The following is a 25,012-nucleotide window of genomic DNA, read 5'->3' as shown; positions in this document are numbered from 1 at the left end:
TGGATGCAAATCCCGAGTTTCCGGGAGAAAAACCATACTGCCCTCCCCTGAGACCGACTAACTCAGCCACGTTGATCGGAAATTTGCATTCGATCTCAATATGTTTTTATCTACAAATTTTAAATCGACGTTATGATGAAGCTTAAAAGTATATTCTAGAGTAATTTACACCTCCAACCCCGAAGCAAGTTTGTTAAAACTATTTCCATATTCCCCAACTTCTGTCTTAATTTTCAGTACAGTATAAGAATTTATAACTACAGTAGTAGCGGCTTATTTGATTCCCGTCCATGTTATTTGATTCCCGTCAGGAACAGAAATTTTCTCTGTACAGAGTTGAATGGCGTGGCCATGTTGGCACCGAAAATCTAGATTTAATTCATAAATGAAATAGAGACACAATACCGTGTATATTTACTTAATTTTTTATTAGTTAAATGACAAAAGGTTGCTTTTAAAAGAAAATGAAATAGGTTTTACTACGTTTGTAAATTCATTGGGAAATTTTGTCTTCAGTACCTGGAAATACACGTATTTTTAGTTTTTAATTGTAATAATTGTATAACAATATCTTTATTTTTATTTCTCACCTGAAAAGGGAGGGAAAGAAAGCCGGATCTTACCTTTATTTAGTCTTTCGTGTTAGCACTGCTTAGAGATTCCCATGATCCTCCCTGTTTTCTCTTGACTGCCTCTGCATTCACGCAACACAAAACTACACTATGTAAAAAATTTTTAAAAAGGTTTTGTTTATCTGCATTTCCTAGCGGTTCTTTTATCAATCCGAGTATGATGATTCCGAATGTTATTGCATAGCTTCAATGGTCTGCCCAGAAATTAAAGAAAAGTAAATATGCAATAATATACTTTTTATTAACAATGTTTACCTTCCGTACAAAATAAAGTATTAATCTATGCTACAAGATCTAAGAATCAACACAAAATCTAAGTCATCATAAAAAGTAGCCCTTCTCGGGTTAATCTAAAAACTTCCTTAAAAATGTACATTTGAAGGTCTTTATCTTTTGTGGTCAGTGTTATCGTCCGGAACCAAGAACCAGATATCTCTCACTAAGTTATCCATTTTGCTAATACAGGGTAATTCAGGAGGAATAGTAAATATTTTGGAAGGATATAGTATCGATTATTCTGAGTAAAAAAGTTTATATAAACATGTGTCCAATTCTCAATGGATGCGGAGAAAAACGAACTTCCACTACTATTGGAGGATGTTCCCCTGGCTACAAGGATTGGTATGTACTTTCAGCATAACGGAGCTCCTGCACATTATACCTGTCTGGTGATACAATATCTAAATTGAACTTTCCCTGGACGATGGATTGGCCTCGGTGGTCCCGTTCATCGGCCACCACGGTCTCCAGACCTCACTCCGTAAGATTTTTGTTTGTGGGGGTGGATGAAAAGTGCAGTATACAAATAAAATGTGAATACAAGAGACGAATTACTCGCTCGCATTTTGGATACCGCTGCCCTCATAAAGGAACACCAAGACGACCTCAGAGCAATACGTCATATTACCACAATCTTTGTGGTAATATGACGTGTTGTGGTAATGGGACCCAACTTTAAATTTTTCGACCAGTCCCTGATTAATGTAGAGTGGTAGAAGCAAAACTACAGACTCCTATATATATCACATTATTGGTACGCACTTATTTAATACATAATAGTGACTGAATACATAAAATGTATTGTCACTATTTTGGCAGAAAATATTCAATTTCTTCCAAAATAGTGACACTGCTGGATTCGGCCCACAAAATACACATAACAAACTCTTACATATAAACATAAAAATGTTTCATTCTATAATGCTATTGATTATGCACAAATGCATAATTTCTAAATGGTTGTCAAATGAACTAATGAGACTCGTAACAGAGAAGAAAAATGCATGGGATGCATATAAATTAACACGTGACACAGAAGCCTATGATAGCTACAAGTTGGTCTGTAACCAATTTACAAAGGAGGTTAGGCAGGCGAAGGCAGATTAAAAGAAATCCTTGGCAAAAGATGCTAAGAAAAACTGCAAGGATTTCTTTACTTATATAAACTCTAAAAGGAAGGGAATGAATCTGATTGGTCCAATTCACATCGATGGTTCGACTGTTGATGATCCTGCTCAGATAGCAAACAAACTGAATGAGTATTTTGCATCTACATTCACACATGAGGAATTATTAAGGTTTGAAAATGGCAGAAGGTTATCAAATTGTAGCAGGATACTTAATGATTTTGTAATAACTGAGAGCAAAGTGGAAAAGAAACTGTTGAAGTTAAACGTAAGAAAAGCACCTGGGGTGGATGGGATCTATCCAGTTATATTAAAGGAGGCGGCAAAGCAACTAAGCAAACCCTTAGCCATAATTATGAGAGCATCCTTGGACTCAGGGGAGGTTCCCACGGACTCGAGATGTGCAAATGTATCCCCAATTCACAAAGGGGGATCAAAGGGTGACACGAGTAATTACAGACCAGACCAGTTAGTTTAACTTCTGTTTAGGGTAAAGTAATGGAGTCACTGGTTAAAGATGCATTGCAGGGTCATCTAGACAAGACTGCAGCAATAATTCAGACACAGCATGGGTTTGTTAAGGGAAAGTCTTGTCTGACAAATTTGATAGGATATTATGATGTGGTTACAAAGGAACTGGATGCAAAAAATAATTTTGATATCATATATTTGGATTTCAGGAAAGCTTTTGACACTGTTGCGCATGGAAGACTATTGTACAAATTGGAGCAGAATGGTATTAAGGGTAAGTTGCTACAATGGATAAAAGGATGGTTAAGTGGGAGAAGACAGAGGGTGGTAAACAATGGGTGCTGCTCTTCTTGGACTAATGTTATTAGTGGAGTCCCACAGGGTTCGGTGTTGGGTCCACTGTTGTTTTGTATATTTATCAATGATATTGATGAAGGTATATCAGGCTTAGTGTCGAAGTTTGCAGATGATACAAAGGTTGACAGGGTTGTTAATGACAGTAATGGCAGTGTGCTACTGGAACAGAATCTAGATAATCTGGGCAGATGGGCTAAGAAGTGGCAACTGAAGTTTAACCTTGACAAATGCAAAGTACTGCATATGGGTAGAAGTAACCCCAGAGAAACGTACCAACTGTGTGGTACAACACTTAAGGTGGTAGAAAATGAAAAAGACCTGGGAGTAATTGTGCAGGCAGATATGAAGTTTTCTGAGCAATGCAGACAGGCTGTGGGCAGGTCATGGGGTTTTGTCAATGATATATAGGAATTTTGCTAGCAGGGAAAAGGAGGTGATTATCCCTCTGTATAAGGCAATGGTCAGGCCATGCCTTGAGTATTGCGTACAGGTCTGGAGGCCTCATTTTAGGAAGGATGTAGATTTACTTGAGCGTGTACAGAGAAGGGCAACAAGATTGGTGACGGGAATGAAGGGATCCTCTTACCAAGAGAGGCTTAAGTTCTGCAAATTGCAGTGGCTGGAGACTATGCACCTGCGCGGTGATCTGATTGAGGTATATAAGGCCTTGAATGGGTTGAGGACGCTGAATTCTGATGGGATCCTTCCACTTGTTCAGATTACGAACCTAAGGGGGCATAAATTCAAATTAAGAAAAGACAGATGTAGAATAGATGTGCAGAAATTTTCCTTTAGCCAGCGGGTGGTTAATTGCTGGAACAAACTTCCATCTGTCGTTGTGGAAGTTGATGGGTTGAATAAATTTAAGGAGGAACTGGACAGGCATTTGGAGGGAATGGTGTGATTTTCAATTTTACATTTGCTTTCTTGCATCACATGCCACTACTACTACTACATAATCTACATACGTATATTCCCAGTGTGATTTTCATATGCAATATCTTCTGCGTCTGTTTAGCTGATCTTATCCTGACCTACAACTTTACTTTCGAAGCCTTTTTTATGCGGAAGTTTCTGGTCATAGATGACCTTTCCGAATCACCCTAGTATTTATCCGTACCACGAATAGACCACTTGGTTTTGTGCGGCTAAACTCAGTTTTTCTCTTCTAAAGCCCTTTGAATTTTCCGCAAAAGTACGGCTACTACTCGCCATCGTAATTCTCGAGGAATGTAAAATCCCCGTGGAAGGAGAATATTTTTGGAATAAGCCTCTGTTTTATAAGAATATTTTCCTTGTAATTTAGTTGAAATATAGGAAAAAAAACAACAGGAAAGAAACCTTAAGAAACTTCAGGAGTTTACGAGAGAAATTCCTTTATCACTATGAGGCAGGAGACAGGCACGAGCCACGCGGTTGGTTTCGGACCATTCAATTGTCCGCCCCGTGTGGTTAAAACTGCATTTTGTAAAAAGGCTAGTTCATCGAAAATCGAGCATCATTTCACATAAGAATGTATTTTGTAAAGCGTGAGACCTCATGCATTATGTGACATGCCAGCAGAAACAGTTATTATTGGTGCTTTAGTACCATGTATAATTTCTTTTCCTATAACAGAAATTTGGAATAGTATTTATAAAAAATATTTCTGCATAGTCAACTTTCATTGCGGCTGTATTGTCTGGTGGCTAATCATTTTTTTAATAAAAAGAACATAACATAAGGTATAAAACACAAATCTAAGCGTACAGTACTTTATCATATGTAGAAAAAATCCATCGTCGGACTATTTTTAGAGATACGATGTATATTTCCCTATCGAAATATACCTTCTCCTCACAATACATGAGATACATGTGGCCTGCAATGGTGGGAAGCCACCCCCGCACTGCACGTCCGTTCCACAGGGAAGCTACATTCACAGGGACTCTAAATTGGTTTTACTGCACAGCTCCCAAGAATTCATGTGGGAACTTTTTTTTTTTTTTTTTTTTGTGGTGCTTATTTAATTTACAGACTATTCGTGATGAGCACAAGATATCACAGACTCTAGCTAAAGAGCCGAAGTCTTAATATTCCTTCGCTAATATAAACTGGCAAAAATGTAAGAAAAATGGGGTTACAACCGTTTGGAACAGGATCTCTCGTACCTTTTTATAACAGCAAGTTACCGCTCTCATAACACCAAATATTCACATAATACTAAACAACCAGTTATATTCGGCTATTCTAGTTGGTGAGCCAGATCTTGTTCATGAGTAGAGTAGTCAAAGTACTTTAAATCAAAATTCTTCCAATTCCAGCGCACAAGCTCTCTCTCTCTCATATCTGCCCTTTCTATAAATTGTATGACTGTGTCAATTTTTTTGACTTTCGAGATGTCAAACCCAATTCAAGTGAATAAAGTAATGCGAATCGTGCGACGGACAGATAATTTCAACTTCCACATGTCTTCCCTCAATGGAAGATTGTTGATCCTCTGTTCTAACCGCTTCTGTAACATCTTCTTACCGTATGAGACACAATCGCTTTTTGGCTGAGTTTTAAAGATGTGTTTATATTCAGAGTGCTTGTTGCTCCTTAAACTTTACACAGTACTGTATAAAATCAAAATAAAATAAATATAAAGGTGTTCATTTACGTTTCATGAATTACCGCTTATAGATTTCGAAAGAAAAAGAAAATTTCTCTCCGTGTTGAATTTATTGGTTTTTAGGAGCATCAGCTACTTAGATCATATTGCTCCAATTTGGAGTAAGTTTCTATTTGGCCAATAACTTACAACTCCGCTTGACACATCAACTATGTACAGTCCCGATTGAAGAGACATGGTGTAATTCCTCCAACCATCGACGAGATTCAAACTCGGGCCCACTCTAAATGAGTGACAAGTGGTTTCGCCACTTGTCGCTCATTTGGAGAGGATACAATGGATTAAAACTGAAAACATTTTTTTGAATTGTTCTACGTGCTGGTACAGAACAACTGTGATTTCGCGTGAAATTACCATTTCGTTTGCTTTCCAATTTTATTTATTTTTGTGACTTTTTCCGCCTGAAACTCTATCAAGGGAAATAATGATCCGAAGTATAACTGAATTATGTAGTAAATGCAGAATTCAGTTATGCTTCTGATCTGCATTAAGTTCCTTGAGCATTTTATGCCCGAGAAACAGTTTTTGGAATTTGATATTTCGGCTATTCCAGTGATATATTGGTAGAGAGATATTGAGTGATCTGTTTCTCGCGCAATCTAGTGACAAAGGCATGTAAGTTTCTCATTAGTGGTCTTTCTTTTAGAGAAATACGCCGTTTCTTAACGCTCTGCATAATATAAGTTTTTTTCGAGAAGAACATGTTCATTTTGGAACATTGCCTTGCATCCAAATTATTTTCAATGCCAAGAGACATTCAGTAATATTAAGACAGGTTTGAACCAAGTAACAAACACGCTAAAAATGTGTGAATACGTGTCTGCGCAAGTAAGGTGGAAACTTCCAGCATATTCCCAAAAAATTTAATTAAATTATTCATTAATGTTTAATTTAATAAAATTTTATTGTCTTGCAAACTGGGTTTAATTTTAATTGGATAATCTTGTATATATATGCGCACTGGTACATTTTACTATGCATTGAACGTATCTTTTTTTTTTTGTTAGCGCATCAGCTTGTATGGCCATAATGCACCTCCCAAAGTTTTTGCATTTATTGCGATCCAAGCCCGAGGCGGGATTCGAACCCACGACCTTTGGGTTATGAGGCAGGCACTTTACCCACCCGGCTAGCCCGGTTTTCATTGAACATATCTTACTGTCTATTTAATTGCTGCATGGCGTGCGAATCTTGTGTCGTCACTAAACTTCTTTTATAACTCACTTTCTGAAATATGCATTCCATGTTATTTTGTCTCTTTTCTTTTCTTAAAAGAAAGAATAGTGTTTTTGTAAAAATATTTCGTATTGTTTTTGGCGGCAACCAACGCAGAAAAAGAGGGAACTGCAACCAGTCATCGTCCAGAAGGAGTCATCCTCCTTTGTGAACCTTTTTTCCTTCAAAGGGATGATCAAATGTTTCCTAAATTATGCAATATATTGAGCACTATTTCGCTTCATATAAATCTTATCTGTTAAAGCACTTGTCCCAACGTGATATGAGTTTATATGCCATCTTCTAACATTTGCTCGTACACCTCACCCCTGTTAAGTAAATAATGGTTCATTCCAAGGGTCATATGGCAGGTAGATGGGATGAGAATAGGACCATAGTTTGAGAATCATATGGATGCAATCAGATGTGGCGTGTGCCAAAGAATAGTTTCGACTAGATGTATTGCACAAATAGTGAAGGTTCGATGGCGGTACTGTAATGGTATTGGCCAGTTTCACGTTTTTCGGACTTGTTTCGTTGGTTGTTATCGAAGCAACCATGAATCAAATTGCCTACCGTGACACACCGAGGAATTATACATTATGGAAATTCTTTGTAGAGGGGCAGCGAACATGGTATTTGTATCTGCATGACAACGCTCTATATTACTAACCATGGCAGTGCAACAATGGTTTGAGGAGTATTATGTGGTATGGGACCTGCCATTTCCAGTTTAAAAATGAATCCAGCTGAATACCCTCGGAATATTTAGAAACAACAACTGAGAGCCAGAACATAAAACCCTTGTTCAATTAGGTAACTAATTGAACAAGCTGCAACCTGACGGGATAGAAGGAACAAGATATAGTTTTCGTAGCTTCTCGCTGCGCCGCTACTTCACAATAAAGATTTATTTATTAATGAACTCCAGGAGAATCCCTCCTCCCCGTCCCTTTGTCTTGAGACAAAGGGACGGGGAGGAGGGATTGTACATGGAGGCGAACATTGTACCTAACCGATGTCATGTCCTTTCCTGCCGATGTTTGTCTTGAAACAACACTCTCAAATTAGCGTCAAATAAACATCACCATCTTAGTTTACAGCATAAACCAGCCACAGTATTGCCTAAACGAAATTAAAATCTGAGGCTACAACGAAGGGCACCTTGGCTCTTTCATCACCCATTGTCCTTGAACGAATTTGAACGAACATTGTACCTAACGAAAATACCGAGACCAATAAAATAGACTACTTTATCATAGATTTAATAAAACAAAATTATGTAGAATATTTGTAACAATCTAGAATGAAATAAAAAATGTATAGAATTGTTAAAAACACGCTATATTATACTCTGAGTTATAAAGCAGTCTTTTTCCCACAGTCTCAGTATGTTTTTTTATTTTATTTTATTCAAGTCCGTTATGAATAATTTGCTTTGCTTACAATGTCCCTTCCTTTCCGGTGTGTACATGATTAGGATTTGTCTGTATCAAAGTTGGAACTCTCCCAATGTCTGAAGCCAACAAACTCATTACATTAATGAGAAAATCCTAACCTACTGCTAGAGGGCTCTTGCACGTATTAAGTAACGTAGCTCATTATATAAAATAACCGATTTAAAACTTCAGTGATGATATGGAAAAGGCTGTTAGGATTAAATATCGTGTCCTTTATTGTGTTATTACAACCCCGAGTTCTGTTTATATTTCACATATAAACGGCCAATTCCAAGAAGCTTCTTTAACAGAAATAAACTAGCGAGATATATAAATATAAAACATAATATTACAGAAGTACTTTAATCTCATACAAGCAGGACATAATACACACAGTAAACTCCATGTTCAGCCGATAATAACTCTTCCATGGATACCACCAGCTGATTACCAGAATTATGAAAGTTAAGTTGATTTGCTTGCACTGCGAGTCCAGCAAAATTTATTTTTCAGTTGCTCATTGTACCTTGTAATACCATGTGCTATTTTATTCTATATATGCTTTACTATCAAATTGAGCTGCATGTCTCTTTGAGGTAATACACTATGTTTCCTTTCATTCTTTCTCTCTTTATCTGGTGCTATTGACAATAGGGTTCCATTTTGGAGCTTTTTTAGATTTAGGAAATTTTCTTGGACTGCAGAGGTTAAGCAATCAGTAACGTAACATTCAGAGCCCCTACTGGGTCAGCTGCTGGTACATGGAGGCGGTTAAGACAGTTTAAATCGTTGAGACAACAGGTTGAAAATAAATATCTGAGCGAAACAAGTCGAATGTTAGGCTTTTAGGACCTCTATGGACGCTGGGTGCCTTGTGGTCCAAACAGTATCCGCTTGAACGCACGTCTGAAGTCAGGACTGAATATGGTGTAAATTATTGGGTTCAGCATGGAATTAACGTAGCCCAACCACAGAAGAAAGCTGAAGAGATACACGTTTGGTTTGCACAAGTTGCACAGTGGCATAAGGAGTGCCATTACGAAAAACGGCAACCAGCAGACGACAAACACCCCCGTGATGATAGCCAGTGTCTTGGCCGCCTTCCGTTCCCTTTTAGACTCGACGGATTCCTTACACAGTTTCTTTTCCTTTTTGGCCAAGACCAAGAGTCTGCCGACTCCCCCATGGACTGCGGACCCATTTTCGGAGGTCTGGTTGAAAGTGGAGGTCATTTCGTAATTTTCTCCGCTTCCTCCGCCAGTGGAGATGGGCGAAGTGTTGTCCGTGCTCCTTTCCACAATCAGAACAGCTTTGGCCCCCGGACGATGTCTGATTCGTTTCCTTGCCTCCTGGAATATCCTCCAGTAGAGGATCAGGATGAGGATAAGGGGAACGTAGAAGCTCGAAAAGGTGGCAAATACTTGATAGGCTACGTCTTGGCTCACCAAACATATTTTTTCCTCCTCGATTCGTTTCCAAAAGTTCGGGTCCTTCCACCCAAACGCCGGCGGGAAAGACACGACGAAGGCAATAATCCAGATCAGGGCGATCATCAAGTAGATTTGCCTAGCGTTCCTATGACGGGCGTAATCCACGTTAGTCACGGCCCAGTACCGATCCACAGCAATGGCGAGCAGGTGTAGGATGGAAGCGGTGCAGCAGAGAACGTCACAGGATGTCCAGACGTCACAGAGCTCCGGACCCAGCACCCACTCCTGGGTCACTTCGTAAACGGCACTGAGTGGCATCACGAGGCACGCCACCATCAGATCCGCTACGGCAAGAGACAGCACCAGGTAGTTGTTGACACAGTGAAGATTCCTCTCGGTCAGAATTGCTCCTATGACGAAGACGTTGCCGATGACGGTAGCCAGGATGAGCACTCCGAGGATCACCGAGGTCACCACGATGGTCAAAGAGTCTGCTTGCTCGCTGGCGATGACCTCTCCATTGGTGGCATTGCCACCGTCATCACCGCCGGGAGTCATGTTTTGCTGTTCTTTTGATAGTAGAGTAGTCTGTTGTTCTTTCCACGAGCGAGACAGCGGAAGGATCATCTTCCAGATGGACACTATCGGCCACGTCAAGTTCTTCATGGTGACTCCTCATCATGGCGTCTCTACATCCAGCTTCAAGGGCTACAGATGTGCGTCCTCAACGAACTCTGAAAGATAAATAAAACGAAATCAATTCATATCCTGCAACGGATAATTATGATTGAGTGCAGTTACCACTTTGGTATGTAAACTTTTAGTGCTCAGCTTTGCATTAACTTTATTGGTAGCAAAGAAACAATTGAAGAAGCTGGCCAGTCTTAGTGCTGATATAGAGCAACGATTTAATGGAAAAAGAACAGTGTACGTTTATTAATAGAAATTAGGTATATTTGTACTTTTGAAGATAATCCTTTTCCCAAATATTCGCAGCTTCAGATCGGTGGGGCAATCCAAGGGACGGGCTGAAATGTACCATCTTTGTGTAGTTTCGCACACCCGCAGTGACATCCATCTCAATGACTGAGAGTGGAAAAGGACAAAATGAGAAAGGAAGCGACAGAGAAAGACAGATGGAAATTGAGGAAGATAGAAAGAAATAGACAGAGACAAAAGTGCAGTTCAGTTTACGACCAAGATGTGCAAACGCGATGCGATTCCCGTCCATGTTGTTTGCGCTGTTCCGTAGTAGCAATTCGAACCCGCAGGTATTTTGGTGCGTTGTCATTAGCAATTAAGTTCAGTTATTGATCTTAATTAATCCCAGTGAATTCCTGCGGGTGTGCTCCCGGATCTTAATACTCGTGATATCGCAATACATTCCGACATTCCTGTTAAGGAAATGAGCAAGACGCGAAGACAATTAACGGAGTTTAATTATTCGAGGAAAGACACAAAGCCATTGGCCAGAAATGAAACGAAGACACGCAAACATTCGGAAGACGGTTATCTGCTCGTGTTATTGTGGGCGAATGAAATAATCGTTTGTGGCTGGTCTCATTGATTTCATTTCAATTTCATGTCGGTAATGAGTTTCGGAACACGAGCATGTTCAGCGATGAGGAAAAAAAAACGGCGCGTTACTTAAATGATTCTTTATTGTATGGCAAGCGCTCTGTACGTGCATGATAATAATGCGATGCATCCGCGTAAGGCTGAACGAATAAAGAGGTCCGTTTGTCGACGGACATCTATTTCAGAAGAATGAAATTGATAATTAAGTGTAGTTGCAGTGGAAAGTCGATGGGAGCAGCTGTCACGTGTCTGCACTTTCTTGAAGTTCGCCAACGATTTTTTTTTTTTTTTGTTTTTTGTTTTGTGCTGGACAGCAGCCAGAACGTAGAACAGAATGCGTGAAACGTGTGAGCCTAATGATCTGTCGCATTGGCGATTTGGTATTGACTTTGCATCACGTGCAAATATTTGGACGCAGCAATCAATTTATCGTTTAGCTCCATCCTTTATACTCGACAAATTTTCTCGCTTCTCAAATAAAAAGACAAGTTCGGATATACCAGCGCCAGGGAATTAAAACTGTGTTCATGAAACACCAAATGAAAGAATAGAGTTTTTTCATATTTCTTATTTATTACCTTATATATAAATATATATATATATATATTTTTTTTTTTTCATTTTCTTTAATCCAGTGTCAGAGTAAGTCTGTTACACCAATTATAAGTTCGCATAACGAAATAATAAACGTGAAATGAAAGCAAAACTGACGTGTGGATCTAAATATCAACTGCTTCTGGCGCCCTCTAGCAACAGTTTCGCTTCAAATTATATTTTCAACGTATAGTTTTATTCTTCGCTGTATTGCATTTGCTTTATAAATCTTGTTTGCTAAGAGTGAAATAAAAAACACTTCGACGAGTTGTTCGCCGTCGGGCAATTTTCTGTTTAAGGTTACAGTCGGTTGTGTAGCCAGTGGGGACAACACGGCTGAAAATCGGAAAGGCTAATCTTGCGTTTAGCTTGGAGGCTTTTCTTGCTGTTCCCTATGCGTAACAATGGAGCTTATGGCAACCATCGCGAGCTGTCAGTTTAGTATGTCATTGATTGACGCTGAGGCTGGCAACTGGAATATTTTAACGATAACTCATCATTGTGCCGAAGAGCAAACCATTTCATCAGTCGGATACAGTTGCGCGGGGCAGTTCTCGGATGGCTGACATTACCCAACTTTTTCTTACTGGAAACGGGATTTCTGACTCGCTAAAATGGCAGGGGAATGAAAGCAGATCTTGTGAATTCTAAACCTGAGAAGAGAGAAATGGATGTTCGATCCAAAAATAAGCATACAGATCGATTCACAGTTCTAAGCACTGCACACACACACACACACACACACACACACACGCAACTACAGAATCGTTATTTTAGTAACGTGTCCTTGTGAACTTCTCTTTTTAAGTTCGCAGTCCATGACAAACTGGGTAAATTGTTTAAATTATTGTGACAGCCATTCGGGATGGCCTAACAATTCATAAACTTGGACAATATTTTCGCAACCCACTCTCGAACTGCTATTACATCCACAAAAATTTCTCCAGTGTTATAAATCTGCCATCTCTGGCCATATAACGTACATTAACTGCACACTTTGAAGCCCCAACTTCGTATACCGCGGTTCACATCGACGACTCTTTGACGACTGTTTTGTATGAGAATTGTCACCAGGACCACCCGAGTAAGAACCAGTCGGTCCTGAAACGAGATGCCATAGACGTATCTCGCGTTCACTGACCTTCTCTTCTCAATCCCCTACACTGTTCCCTAAGGCGCGGCACGAGTGTATGAAGCAAGGCTCAATGTTCGCTAAGATAACATTCTCAACTTTCTCGATGCCCTACAGCGACACTTGTTCACGGAGGCCATGTTTCATATTGGTGTGCGCTGTCTTTTCGCCGAATTGGCCCAAAAAATTAATAATTTCTTTCCTTCGCTAATATCTGACACTCCATTTTATTTTCAGCTCAGCGCATGCGCCCTTTTAGGTGGCACAATTTCAGTGAGGAGCAATGTATTTTAATATGGACATTGTTTCTGCGGTTTGGTGAGAAAAATCTCTAAACGAATTCTGTTCCTTTTATTATTGCCGAAATAACAGGTCGAAGAACGAAAGAATTCTTGGTGACCCCAGGGTAAAGTCAAACCTCGCTGGTGGCTTCATTTGATCTAAAATATTCTAAATGTTATTTTCGATTACGCACTTCTCAAATTAAAACAGACCAAATCCTGATGACAGTACCAAACTGATGTAAGACTTTCGCTTCTTTAATCAGAATTCGGTGTGAAAAATGCAGTTGGATTACGAGGATGCTGGCTAATGAAATTAGGAACATTCAACTTCTGCGGAAACAAACTGCGAACTCGACTGGTCAACACTAACCTAATGCCGTCTCAGATCGAACAGCAGAGGGAGTATTTGCTAGTAATGAAAACGCCAGAAAATTAATTTGGCGTGCGTTCCTTTCCCCAACGCCGTCTGCCGGCTGTAATAGTTATTGCGTTGTTCGACCGGCGAATGCGATTTTCTTTTATTTAAGCCTACCGTATAATAAAGCGGAAAATAGTTAATTTATCAATCACTTCGTTCACTTGAGTGTCGTTAGGTGTTTTTGCTGCGAATGAAGATACTTCGGGTTTAATGTGTAACAAGTAGCTCAAATTTATAACCCATAATTAGTGCGATGACAGCTCGTGAACGTTCTATTACTGAATAGTTATGGCTCACTAACTCTCCACCGCCGTTATAAAATATGACGGAGACCTCTGTTGACTGCGCTATCAAGATTGGCAGGAGATGCCGACGGAGTTATAAGGCACACATAGCGGCAGCTTATCGAGATGTGCGCTTATGGACAGGCATGCGTGAATAATGATTGCACGCGGTTTCAACTCATGCGAAAAAGTCAGGCCGTAATTTTATCGAATGCTTCAGAAAGATAAACCCAACTCAGAAATAAGTTTCAACAGGAATAACTGTGCTTACGTGTAATGCCCCCCGTAGAGAGAGAGAGAGAGAGAGGAGGGAAGGAAAGTAGAGAGGAGAGGGGCAAGAGAAAGGAAAGTGAGAGAGAGAGAGAAGAGAAAGACAGAGAGAAGATATGGAGAAAAAAGGAAGAGAGAGAAATTATTAAATGTGTATTTATCTAAATAGTGCGCATATATGTTCGCTCTACACATTTAATAAGCCATTCCCCTTCCCCCACTCTCTCTCTCTCTAAAATAACTGAAAGTTGCTGATTTTTTAAACAGCAGATCGTTGAAGTGTGTACTACTCTACATAGGAGAAAGGAACTGATCGAATTTTGGGAAACTGGAGTCAGCTGGTCTTTATTGAACAATGTTGAAGCTTGTGTGAACAAGTTGCTTCTTGGTTTTCATCTCATCCCATTTGCGGTATACTTTTTATAGTCGAGGGCTTTAAAAGTAAAAGTAGAACGCGAATTGTAGAACAAATGGAAATAATCGCTCTACCAAATACGTCACGAACCACACTGGGTTTACTAAATTTATCTTAGTGCACAACTTGTCGGGAGTGTCATGTTTCGTCATACACCGAATTTTCGCGAGACAGAATACACCCTGAATATGGGTATTTACGGACACTCCAAATGTCATGCACTGAATTGAAATTATCCCAGTTTTACGAAATTGCTTAATAGCAATGACTACTGCGACATGTGGCTGTGCATTCAATTCTGATGGCAAACTAAAACTGTGACGCTTACTTTACAACTGTAGTCCGCCCACACGCGAGTATGTACTCAGCAAATTATGATTACCTCGGCCTGTTTCGAAGAGAAGGCGAGGATGAACTGGGTCTTCTCCTCTGGCAAGCATGATGGTACTTAAATTGTTGTCTTAGCGCACTCCGACAGCGTTAACAACTAGCACGAGTTGTTAAGATGACACAGAATATTCTAGTTATGTTTCCAGTTAACTCCCCCCCCCCTCCCCCACAACCAACTGCAAGTGTCGTACTTAACTTCGTTATTTGGACTGCAGCGTGTCTGCTCACGGTGTGTGTATCCAACTCATTGTTTCCAAGTGGCCCCGCATAAACATAATCGATTGGCAGTGCCGGGAGGGAAACTCGAGTTCGTTATTTCCTGCTTTACATGTTTGATTTCCGATGAAGTTGCCATTTTTATCATTTCCGCTGATAAGTTTTGCAGAATTTGGGTCCGCGGTCTCTAACGAGCTCAGTGTGTACTATCCTGCGGTGAAACTACGGGTCGTTTGATTTTTAAAGCTTACGGAAAAGGAACGCAAGGCAAATACAAAACGGGAAGAGCTCTGAATAACCCGCTCGAAGTGCGCTTCTGAACTGCGCACAATATTTGAAGGCCAACATTCGCATTTAAAAGGAGAACTTCCATCTCTTTTTCCTTTCTCCGAAAAGAACGGCACCGTAACAACACGGAAGTAAGTCGAACCAGCTCGGTACTAAAATAAAAAAGTACAGAAATATCTTGAAGAATAGTAGAGAGAAACGAACCATGATTCCAACTATTCATCAAGCCAGCAAATTGCGCAACGTCTTTCTTCGAAGCAAACGGCCGGTAATAACCACATTCAAATTTATATCCTGATTCTCTTTGTGTCTCGATTTTAGTTTCACCCACGACCCGTCACATTTGGTATTTCGAAAGGCTGTAACTTCGCCTTTTTCTTATTACATTCCGACAGTCTTCAATAGCCTCAGGCCATGTTCTGAACTGGTAGGAAATAGTAGTTTCAGGCACGGTAATTTGGCTTCTGCGAAGAATTGTCCGTGCAATGTCGAATGAAATCCAATTACAACTTTTCTATAAATCACCAGATTAACTTTATGAATGAAGACAATCTTTCTTTTGGTAATTTCTTAAACTCTTGTCAGATTCACGTCCTTTGGTAAAACTGACTTACCCTGTTCGATGTCCGATAAGATTTTTAATACGTCGCAAGAACCTTTTTCATAAAAGATTACACTACCAAGCTACAGCGAGTTGTTTGCTGTTTTGCTTCTATCATACGCCCGGTGAAGAGAATAATTCATTTTCAATGCGCTAATTATCTTCAGTCTAATTCAGAGTTCTAATTCTAATCCTGTCTTGGACTATTTGAAAGAATTAACATGATTCTGACGCTCTTTGAAGGACCTTAATTCCATTAAATTATTGCTCGGATAAGCTAATCTGTTATGAAGTGTTTCCTGAACTTTAAACCCCTTCAAGTCCAGTTCCTTTCTGGATTTTGGCTTGTTCTTACCAAGAACGATAGGTTCGGTCCTTTTGTCTGGACCAGCGACAATGCTCAGTCTGCCATGTTTTTCTAATCTCACCTCATTTACAACAACCAATCGATTATCGTAATAATTTATAGTCACTCTTCCTATAACCTTCGCAACTTCAATTTTTTAAGTATCTTAGTGCCTACCTACCTTCGTCCGTTTATAGATATTCCCTAACTTCTTCCTTAAAAAGTATTCAATGTCGTGTTCTCTTTATTACATATAAACTTCCATAAAGGCAAACATTTCACGTCTACTCTATGTATCCGAGTATTGATTTCACGTCTACTCTATGTATCCGAACTTTTTATCAACAGTGATAAAGCGATTACTCTCATCTTTGACTGTTGATGTGGTTTGGCCGCCATTATCCCTCCCATAGACTTGATCCTTTTTCTAAATCGTCTGACTACACGTTGTCATCGTTTCAATCTTTCTCTTTTCTGATCTCTGTAAATCCTGATGTGGCTTTCACATGCTCTAATAGTAAAAAGATAAAATCGCGAGTTGCATTTCAAACTCCGTGTTTCATGCTTGCTAGGCTAACGAGAGAAGCTTTTCATTGCATACGTGAGAAATTTCAGAGGTTTCCTGTATGGCAGTGCCAAATTATAATGACTTGCGCGAGTAAACTCCCGTTAGGGTTGACGGTTTATCACTAGAAGTTGATGCTAACGCCACGCCTAACGGAAGTGAGGAATGATGTAGCCGAGTAGTCAGATGGGATTGCAGTAGTACACACACTTGAGTCGACTGTGGTTCGAGCCCAATTTAAATAAGGTAATGGCCGAATTCTTGTATAAATTATGAGTTGCTAACTCCTCTAATTTATGTGGTTGTACCTGATTATAAACAGAACAGAGAGTCTGTGTTCATTCAGTCCTCAGCTATACTGGGAAAATAGTGGAGGTGAGTTTCACGCTTACGAACTTTCAGGAAATTCTGTTGTAGCCCTCCGTGATAGTATAGTGATTTCTCCATTTGTCACTCACTGGGAGAGGTCTGGGTTCGATTCCTGCCAATCATTGGAGGAACTTCTGAAGGCCTCGTAAATAGAGGCTGTCTAATCTCAGGCGGTGCGAGTTATTCCGGGATCTTCGCTAGTGTGCGAACATAATACGCAATGGCACCGTAAGTCCTAGGTCTCTGCTGCGCATGAAACCAGACACCAACAATTCTCCTTTCTGTATGATGATCATTAAAAAATACCATTAGCTTTTATGATTTCAAGAAAACATCGCCTATACTAGTTGTAGGGGAGCATTCTTTCGAGCCCCCTAGTGCGCAACACTAAACGAATCAGCAAATTAGACTCGCCTAGCAAAACGCAATTTGTTGATGAAAGATACAGAAAGAAAAGTCCTTTGGGACGAGTCGATCAGAGATCTCAGAGAGCGACTTTGTAAGTGCACGCACATCCAATAAATGACCTCAATACACGTGTCTTTCCCTGCCACGAACGGTCCCTTATTGCATCACGGGTTTATTCTGCCATTCCTCTACATCTATTAGGAAAACTCTTCGAACCCATCAACGCACGTATCTCCTGAGACAGTGGGGTGTATTAAGTCCACCTTTCATGAAGCTCTTAGCGACAGCCACGGTGCTGTACCGATGGCAAGATGAGGTGAGGAAAAACACACGACAAATTGTTTTTTATAGGAATAAATATCATGTTCCTGCAAGTATTTGAAGTCGAAGTCAAATTCCAGCAGCTGAAATGGGAAATGACGTTGGACAGAGATTTGTTTGGAAAAGCACAAACGTATGAACAACCAGTATGAAAATTCTACGAGATGTTACTGTTTTCTGCCGATTGTTTCCCCCATCCCTCAACCAGAGAGTTAGAATTATTATTATTTATTCAAGTAAAGGAAAAGGAAGGGTTACAACCACCCCTAGACAACAAAACATTGCTAGCAGGGTAAACATAACTATAACAGATTAAAGAGGGCGCTGACTCTCTTTAAAAATTACAGCTGTGAATTACAGGCTCTGAAAAAGCGATAAGTGTTTGCCTTTTTATTTACCTAATTGTTATTTTATATTGTACTTTATACGTAGTCTTACAGTTATTGTTACGCTGGTTATTTTTATTTTTAATTTTGATAAAGAGTTTTTGTAGATTACTACTTAATATACGTAAAACCGTTATTTAATTCGAATCTTGCAGTCATTGTTTTTGTATAGACTAGTATGGAATTCAAAATTTTAATTGTGGTAACTAGGCAGCTCTAACGTATAATTATATAGCGTAATACGCATAACTGTTTCTATTAGATAGCGTAGAATTGACTTTTAATTAATTAAATTTATTGATCTTATTAATTTAAAATATCATGCCCCAGACTAGAGCAGCAAAGCAACGGGCACAAAGCGGCAGGAGTGCTGTGACTCGGGGGGAGAACTGAGGGAGGGGGGGAATTCTCCAACGCATCACAGCCTAAAAAAATGTGCAACTTGTGAAATGTTTGCCGAGCTATCTAGAACAGAACATGATCTAGCCAAGGAGGATGTCTTTGTGTGTGTGCAAGGTGCAGAGAGTGTCTAGAAATTAGGCATCAACTCAGCGTTCTACTGGGCGTCTATGAGAGCTTGAGGTGTAGGGTAGATGCCCTCGAATAAATTAATATCAGCGGCCCGTCAAGCTCTCAGCTGCCCAACTTGCAGCTGAGAGCTTGATGCTGCCCAACTCAACGCCAGAGCTCACTCCTGGGCATCAGGCAACACAGCGGCAATCTCCAAGGCAGAATGCGCTGGTCCCAAAGGAACTAGTTATTGGTGGTGACTCTGTTGTCAGGGAGACGGGAAATATATTGTGTAAAAAGGATAGATGGAACAGAACCAGGGTATGTCTGCCAGGGACAAAAGTTGATGACGTTGTAAAGCATATATCATCTTTTAAGGGCACAAAAGGTGATATTGTTGTACACGTTGGCACCAATGACATTAAGAGTAGGAGATCTGCAGATTTAATTAACAAGTACAGGTCAATGTTGCAAAAAAGTCGTGAGTCAGGGTTAAATTTGAAAGTGTCTGCAATTCTGCCCAGACACGATAGGAGGGAGTACATGATGAGAGCCTTGTCAATCAATTCGGCCCTGGAAAGATTGTGCAAGGCTCAAAGGGGTAGAATTTTTTTCAGCGTGGTCTGTGCTTGTTAACAGGAGAGACTGCTTCTACGGGGATGGGATACACTTAAATAGAAAGGGTACAAGAATATTTGCTGATGCTATCGAGGCAGTGTTAGGTGGGTCGGAAAACTGCTAGCTTGGGGGGGGGAGTCACAGACTAAAAGGTTAAAAGTAGCAGCAGGCAGAGGTGAACGCGACCTGGAACGTGGGGTGCTGGGGGTTTCAGGGATTAATGGCAGTCATCGTGAAACAGATGAGTATATGGGATGTGTTAGAGTAACTAAGAATAGGTTCATGTATACCAATGCTAGAAGTATAGTAAATAAATTTGATGAATTTGAAGTGCTGATCAAGACATCAAAGGCGGATATTGTTGGGACAACAGAGACGTGGTGTCACACAGATATAAGGAATGCTGAACTGGAATTTGGGGAGTACAATTTGTACAGAAAGGATAGACAGGATAGAAAGGGAGGTGGTGTTGTGCTGTTAATTAAGAAAAACATAAAATCAAAAGAAGTGCATCCAGTTGATATAGATGAACAGTGCACTGTTGAGTCAGTTTGGTGTGACATAAGCACTGCGAAAGCAAAAATAAGAGTAGGAGTGTGTTATAGGCCTAATGACTCGAATGAGTACAATGAACAATTGTACAGAGAAATAGAGTGGGCCAGTAAATCGGAATGTCTTATAATGGGGGATTTTAACTTCCCAGATATTGACTGGAACTTGTGGGTTGGTCACTCACACACTAGTCAGACTTTTGTGGAGTTATTGGATGATTGTTTTCTGCAGCAGCATGTTCGAGAGGTAACCAGAGAGGCTAATACTCTTAATCTGGTTATCAACAGTGATCATTCGTGTATTAAGAACTGGCAGATAAAGGAACCACTAAGCGGCAGTGAGCAGTGTGCTGAAGTGGGATTTACTTAAAGATATAATTACCATTAGGGGTAAAGGAAAGGGTTTTTGCTTCCGTAAAGGTGAGTACAGTGGTCTCCGACAGTTTTTAAATTCTGTACAGTGGGATCAACTGACGATGTTACCAACAGTAAATTCTAAGTGGGAAGCATTCAAGGAATTAATCGTGGAAGCTACTAAAATATTCATACCTATTAAGAAATATTGTTGAAGATTTAGGCCTAAATGGTTATCAAATGAACTAATGAGACTCGTAACAGAGAAGTAAAATGCATGGGATGCATATAAATTATCAAGCGACTCAGAAGCCTATGGCAGATATAAGCTGGTCTGTAATCAGGTCACTAAGGAGGTCAAGCAGGCGAAGGCAGATTACGAGAAATCTTTGGCAAAGGATGCCAAAAAAAACAGCAAGGATTTCTTTACTGATATAAACTCTAAAAGGAAGGGGATGAATCTGACTGGTGCACTTGACATCGATGGTTCGACTGTTGATGATCCTGCTCAGATAGCAAACAAACTGAATGAGTATTTTGCATCTACATTCACACGTGAGGAGTTATTAAGGTTTGAAAATGGCAGAAGGTTATCAAATTGTAGCAGGGCGCTTAATTATTTTGTAATAACTGAGAGCAAAGTGGAGGAGAAATTGTTAAAGTTAAACATAAGAAAGGCACCTGGGGTGGATGGGATTTATCCAGTTATATTAAAGGAGGCGGCAAAGCAACTAAGCAAACCCCTAGCCATAATTATGAGAGCATCCTTGGACTCAGGGGAGGTCTGGACTGGAGATGTGCAAATGACCGGAAATGTGCAAATGTATCCCCAATTCACAAAGGGGGATCGAAGGGTGACACGAGTAATTACAGACCAGACCAGTTAGTTTAACTTCTGTTTAGGGTAAAGTAATGGAGTCACTGGTTAAAGATGCATTGCAGGGTCATCTAGACAAGACTGCAGCAATAATTCAGACACAGCATGGGTTTGTTAAGGGAAAGTCTTGTCTGACAAATTTGATGGGATATTATGATGTGGTTACAAAGGAACTGGATGCAAAAAATAATTTTGATATCATATATTTGGATTTCAGGAAAGCTTTTGACACTGTTGCGCATGGAAGACTATTGCACAAATTGGAGCAGAATGGTATTAAGGGTAAGTTGCTACAATGGATAAAAGGATGATTAAGTGGGAGAAGACAGAGGGTGGTAATCTATGGTTGCTGCTCTTCGTGGACTAATGTTATTAGTGCAGTCCCACTAATGATCCTGCTCAGATCATTAACACAGGTTTCGCTGTTGGGTCCTCTGTTGTTTTGTATATTTATCAATGATATTGATGAAGGTATATCAGGCTTAGTGTCGAAGTTTTCAGATGATACAGAGGTTGGCAGGGTTGTTAATGACAGTAACGGCAGTGTGCTACTGCAACAGGATCTAGATAATTTGGGCAGATGGGCTAAGAAGTGGCAACTGAAGTTTAACCTTGACTAATGCAAAGTACTGCGTATGGGTAGAAGTAACCCCAGAGAAACGTACCAACTGTGTGGTACTACACTTAAGGTGGTAGAAAATGAAAAAGACTTGGAAGTAATTGTGCAGTCAGATATGAAGTTTTCTGAGCAATGCAGACAGTCTGCTAGGGCAGGTCATGGGGTTTTGTCAATGATATATAGGAATTGTGCTATCAGAGAAAAGGAGATGATTGTCGCTCTGTATAAGGCAATGGTCAGGCCACGCCTTGAGTATTGCGTACAGGTCTGGAGGCCTCATTTTAGGAAGGATGTAGATTTGCTTGAGCGTGTACAGAGAAGGGCAACAAGATTGGTGAGGGGAATGAAAGGATCCTCTTACCAAGCGAGGCCTAAGTTCTTGAATGGGCTGAGCACGCTGAATTCTGATGGGATCCTTCCACTTGTTCAGATTACGAACCTAAGGGGGCATAAATTCAAATTAAGAAAGGACAGACGTAGAATAGATGTGCGGAAATTTGCCTTTTGCCAGCGGGTGGTTAATTGCTGGAACAAACTTGTTATAAGTTAAATAAATTTAAGGAGGAACTGGACAGGTATTTCGAAGGAATGGTGTGATTTTTTTTTTTTTTTTTTTTTTGGCTGATGCTGCATAAGCTCATACACTTGCCTTCTTGCATCACATGCCACTACTACTACTACAATATATATACAAATTTGTATATATATATATATATCCAAGCATGAAAAAGCAAATATTAAATGTTATAATGAAAATAATAATAATTATTAAGTAGTCACATAACCAATTAATGCCATCTAGGACGATTAAACATTACATCGGTCTGTATAAATATGAATATGATATAGGTAAGAGTTTTTAAAGGTAAAATATGATATACTAGCTTATCAGATAGACCATAACCCATAGCGGGTACCCAACGTGACCTGGAAAAAATCAATATATGTCATAACATAAGAAATAAATTATAAAAATATATAAAAATACTAGTAAAATATTAATTATGGCAATAAGATACAATGAAAGGGACTTTTTCAAGGGCTAACCCTTTCAATGTATCAACCATAATTAACGAGCTATCCGTTTCTGTAGCATCGTCCAGCATAACTATATCCAAATATATGTAAAATAGTAGTATGTTAGTGCCTAAAAGTGGAGCCAAAAAATAGCGGGAAAATTTGTTAATTAGTCCCAAGTTTAGCAGTAAGCTGGCAAGATGACTGTTAGCCCGACGGATAGCCAAAATTTAAATTTAAATTATAGAAAGAGCTATAATTATTGTTAGGCAGTAAATGCAGTCACGGTAGTCTAAGCAAAGATAACAGAGTGAGCTATCGCTAACCAAGGCGAACGGAAAAAAGGTATAAGAATAGATATAGTACCTCAATCCCCCTCGAATACTCTAATAGTTCATGAGGTATTAAAAAATAGGAATGTGAAAGTTAAACAGCAAAGAAAAAGTAAAATAATTAACATAGGATGTAACCTTATAGTAAGGTATCCTGGTTAGAATGCATTAAGATTAAAATAAGAATGCTTACCACCGTATAGCCAAGGTACTAGAAAACCACGTGTATTGGCACGTGTAGCATATATAACTACCGATCGTAGCCCCCCCCCTAGGAAAAAGTAATAACAAAGTTAAGTGATAAAATAAGTATAATTACATGCAGCGCCCTCTTCTGCTTTTTTTAAAATCCTGTATAACATTACACATAGAAAAGCCGTAAAATAAATATATCTCTATAGAAGCCATAGTAGAGGTTTACAGAATATGTTCCTACCCATGGAGTAAATATAGGTACACGTTTTTAATGCGAGTAAGCTATATGTAACTTACTCCATGGGCAGTGCCTACTATTTACATAATTACATGTCCAACGAAATTTATCTAAGCCAAAGAAACAACTACAAAATTTAACAAAGGCTATGTTATATTAGCGCCTGTTTAGGACTTTATCTATAATACTCTGTGCGTTAAGGTTATAATTCCCCATGTTGTTTGCTATCAGTATAGCTTTATACAGATATCTTGTAATTATGTGGTGTGGGAAGTAATTATTTAAAAGCTTGGATCTGAATTCAATGAGTGCATCTATAATATAATCAGTCTGGTTACATATGTGTATTCTTCTGATGCTTTGTGCGATTAGAGTATTTCGATGTATCCTTTTTGAGATATTCGAGTTCCAATTAGTGAGGTCAATAGTATAAAAATGAAAATTTTTGCGTTTATCATACAGTTTGGTGTGTACTGTATTGTTATTTATCCTTATATCCAAGTCCAGGAATGTAGCAGATTTGGAATTATTAGTGTTAGTGCGTTCTAATGTTAATTCAGGCGGATAATATTTGATTGCTTCTGTCAATTAATATTTTACTAGTATTTTTATATATTTTTATAATTTATTTCTTATGTTATGACATATATTAATTTTTTCCAGGTCACGTTGGGTACCCGCTATGGGTTATGGTCTATCTGATAAGCTAGTATATTATATTTTACCTTTAAAAACTCTTACCTATATCATATTCATATATATATATATATATATATATATATATATATATATATATATATATATATATATCAAATAAATTACAAACGGATACAAATCAAATAAATTACAGCAGCTAAGACTATATTCGAGATAAATGTTCTAAATGAATTCCGCATCCTTCGAAGCACTGTGCGGGAGAGCCGGAAAGTTGTCGAAAACTGCCAGGAACTGGAGAGGGAGCGCAGTTTGTCCTCACAGAAGCCTACAGAGAACGAAGGAGACCTGAAACATCTAAAATTCCAACATTGAGTAGGTGTCCGCAATGACTTTGAATCTGTAGATCTTTTCCACGCAAAACGCCTCGGGGTTAATTTTTAGGTCGTTCAGGAGACCAGTCGTGTTTCTGGAAACATATGACAGAGCTAGCTGATTTGGTTGAGGGCTGGTCGGATCTTAGACGTTTGGTGATTATTTGTTCTTCTGCTATCTTTGGGTAGAATGATGAGCCTGTCG

At 39.3% G+C, this 25,012-nt stretch overlaps 1 pseudogene across 1 annotated transcript in view; it reads right to left on the bottom strand.

Moving 5' to 3' along the window:
- Nucleotides 1-8,816: 8,816 nt before the first annotated feature.
- The window catches only part of LOC150090696 (5-hydroxytryptamine receptor pseudogene), a 169,640-nt pseudogene continuing 153,444 nt past the window's right edge, over nucleotides 8,817-25,012 (bottom strand). The window contains exon 2 of the transcript XR_016547281.1: nucleotides 8,817-10,337. The product of XR_016547281.1 is annotated as a 5-hydroxytryptamine receptor pseudogene (transcript). The remainder of the gene's footprint in view (nucleotides 10,338-25,012) is intronic.

The sequence above is a fragment of the Mastigoproctus giganteus genome, chromosome 1 (assembly GCF_048544385.1).
Source record: "Mastigoproctus giganteus isolate SK-2022 chromosome 1, ASM4854438v1, whole genome shotgun sequence".
In the NCBI taxonomy this organism is placed as follows: domain Eukaryota; kingdom Metazoa; phylum Arthropoda; class Arachnida; order Uropygi; family Thelyphonidae; genus Mastigoproctus; species Mastigoproctus giganteus.
The sequence above is the reverse complement of the archived record's forward strand: the minus strand, read 5'-3'. Positions and strand labels throughout refer to the sequence as shown.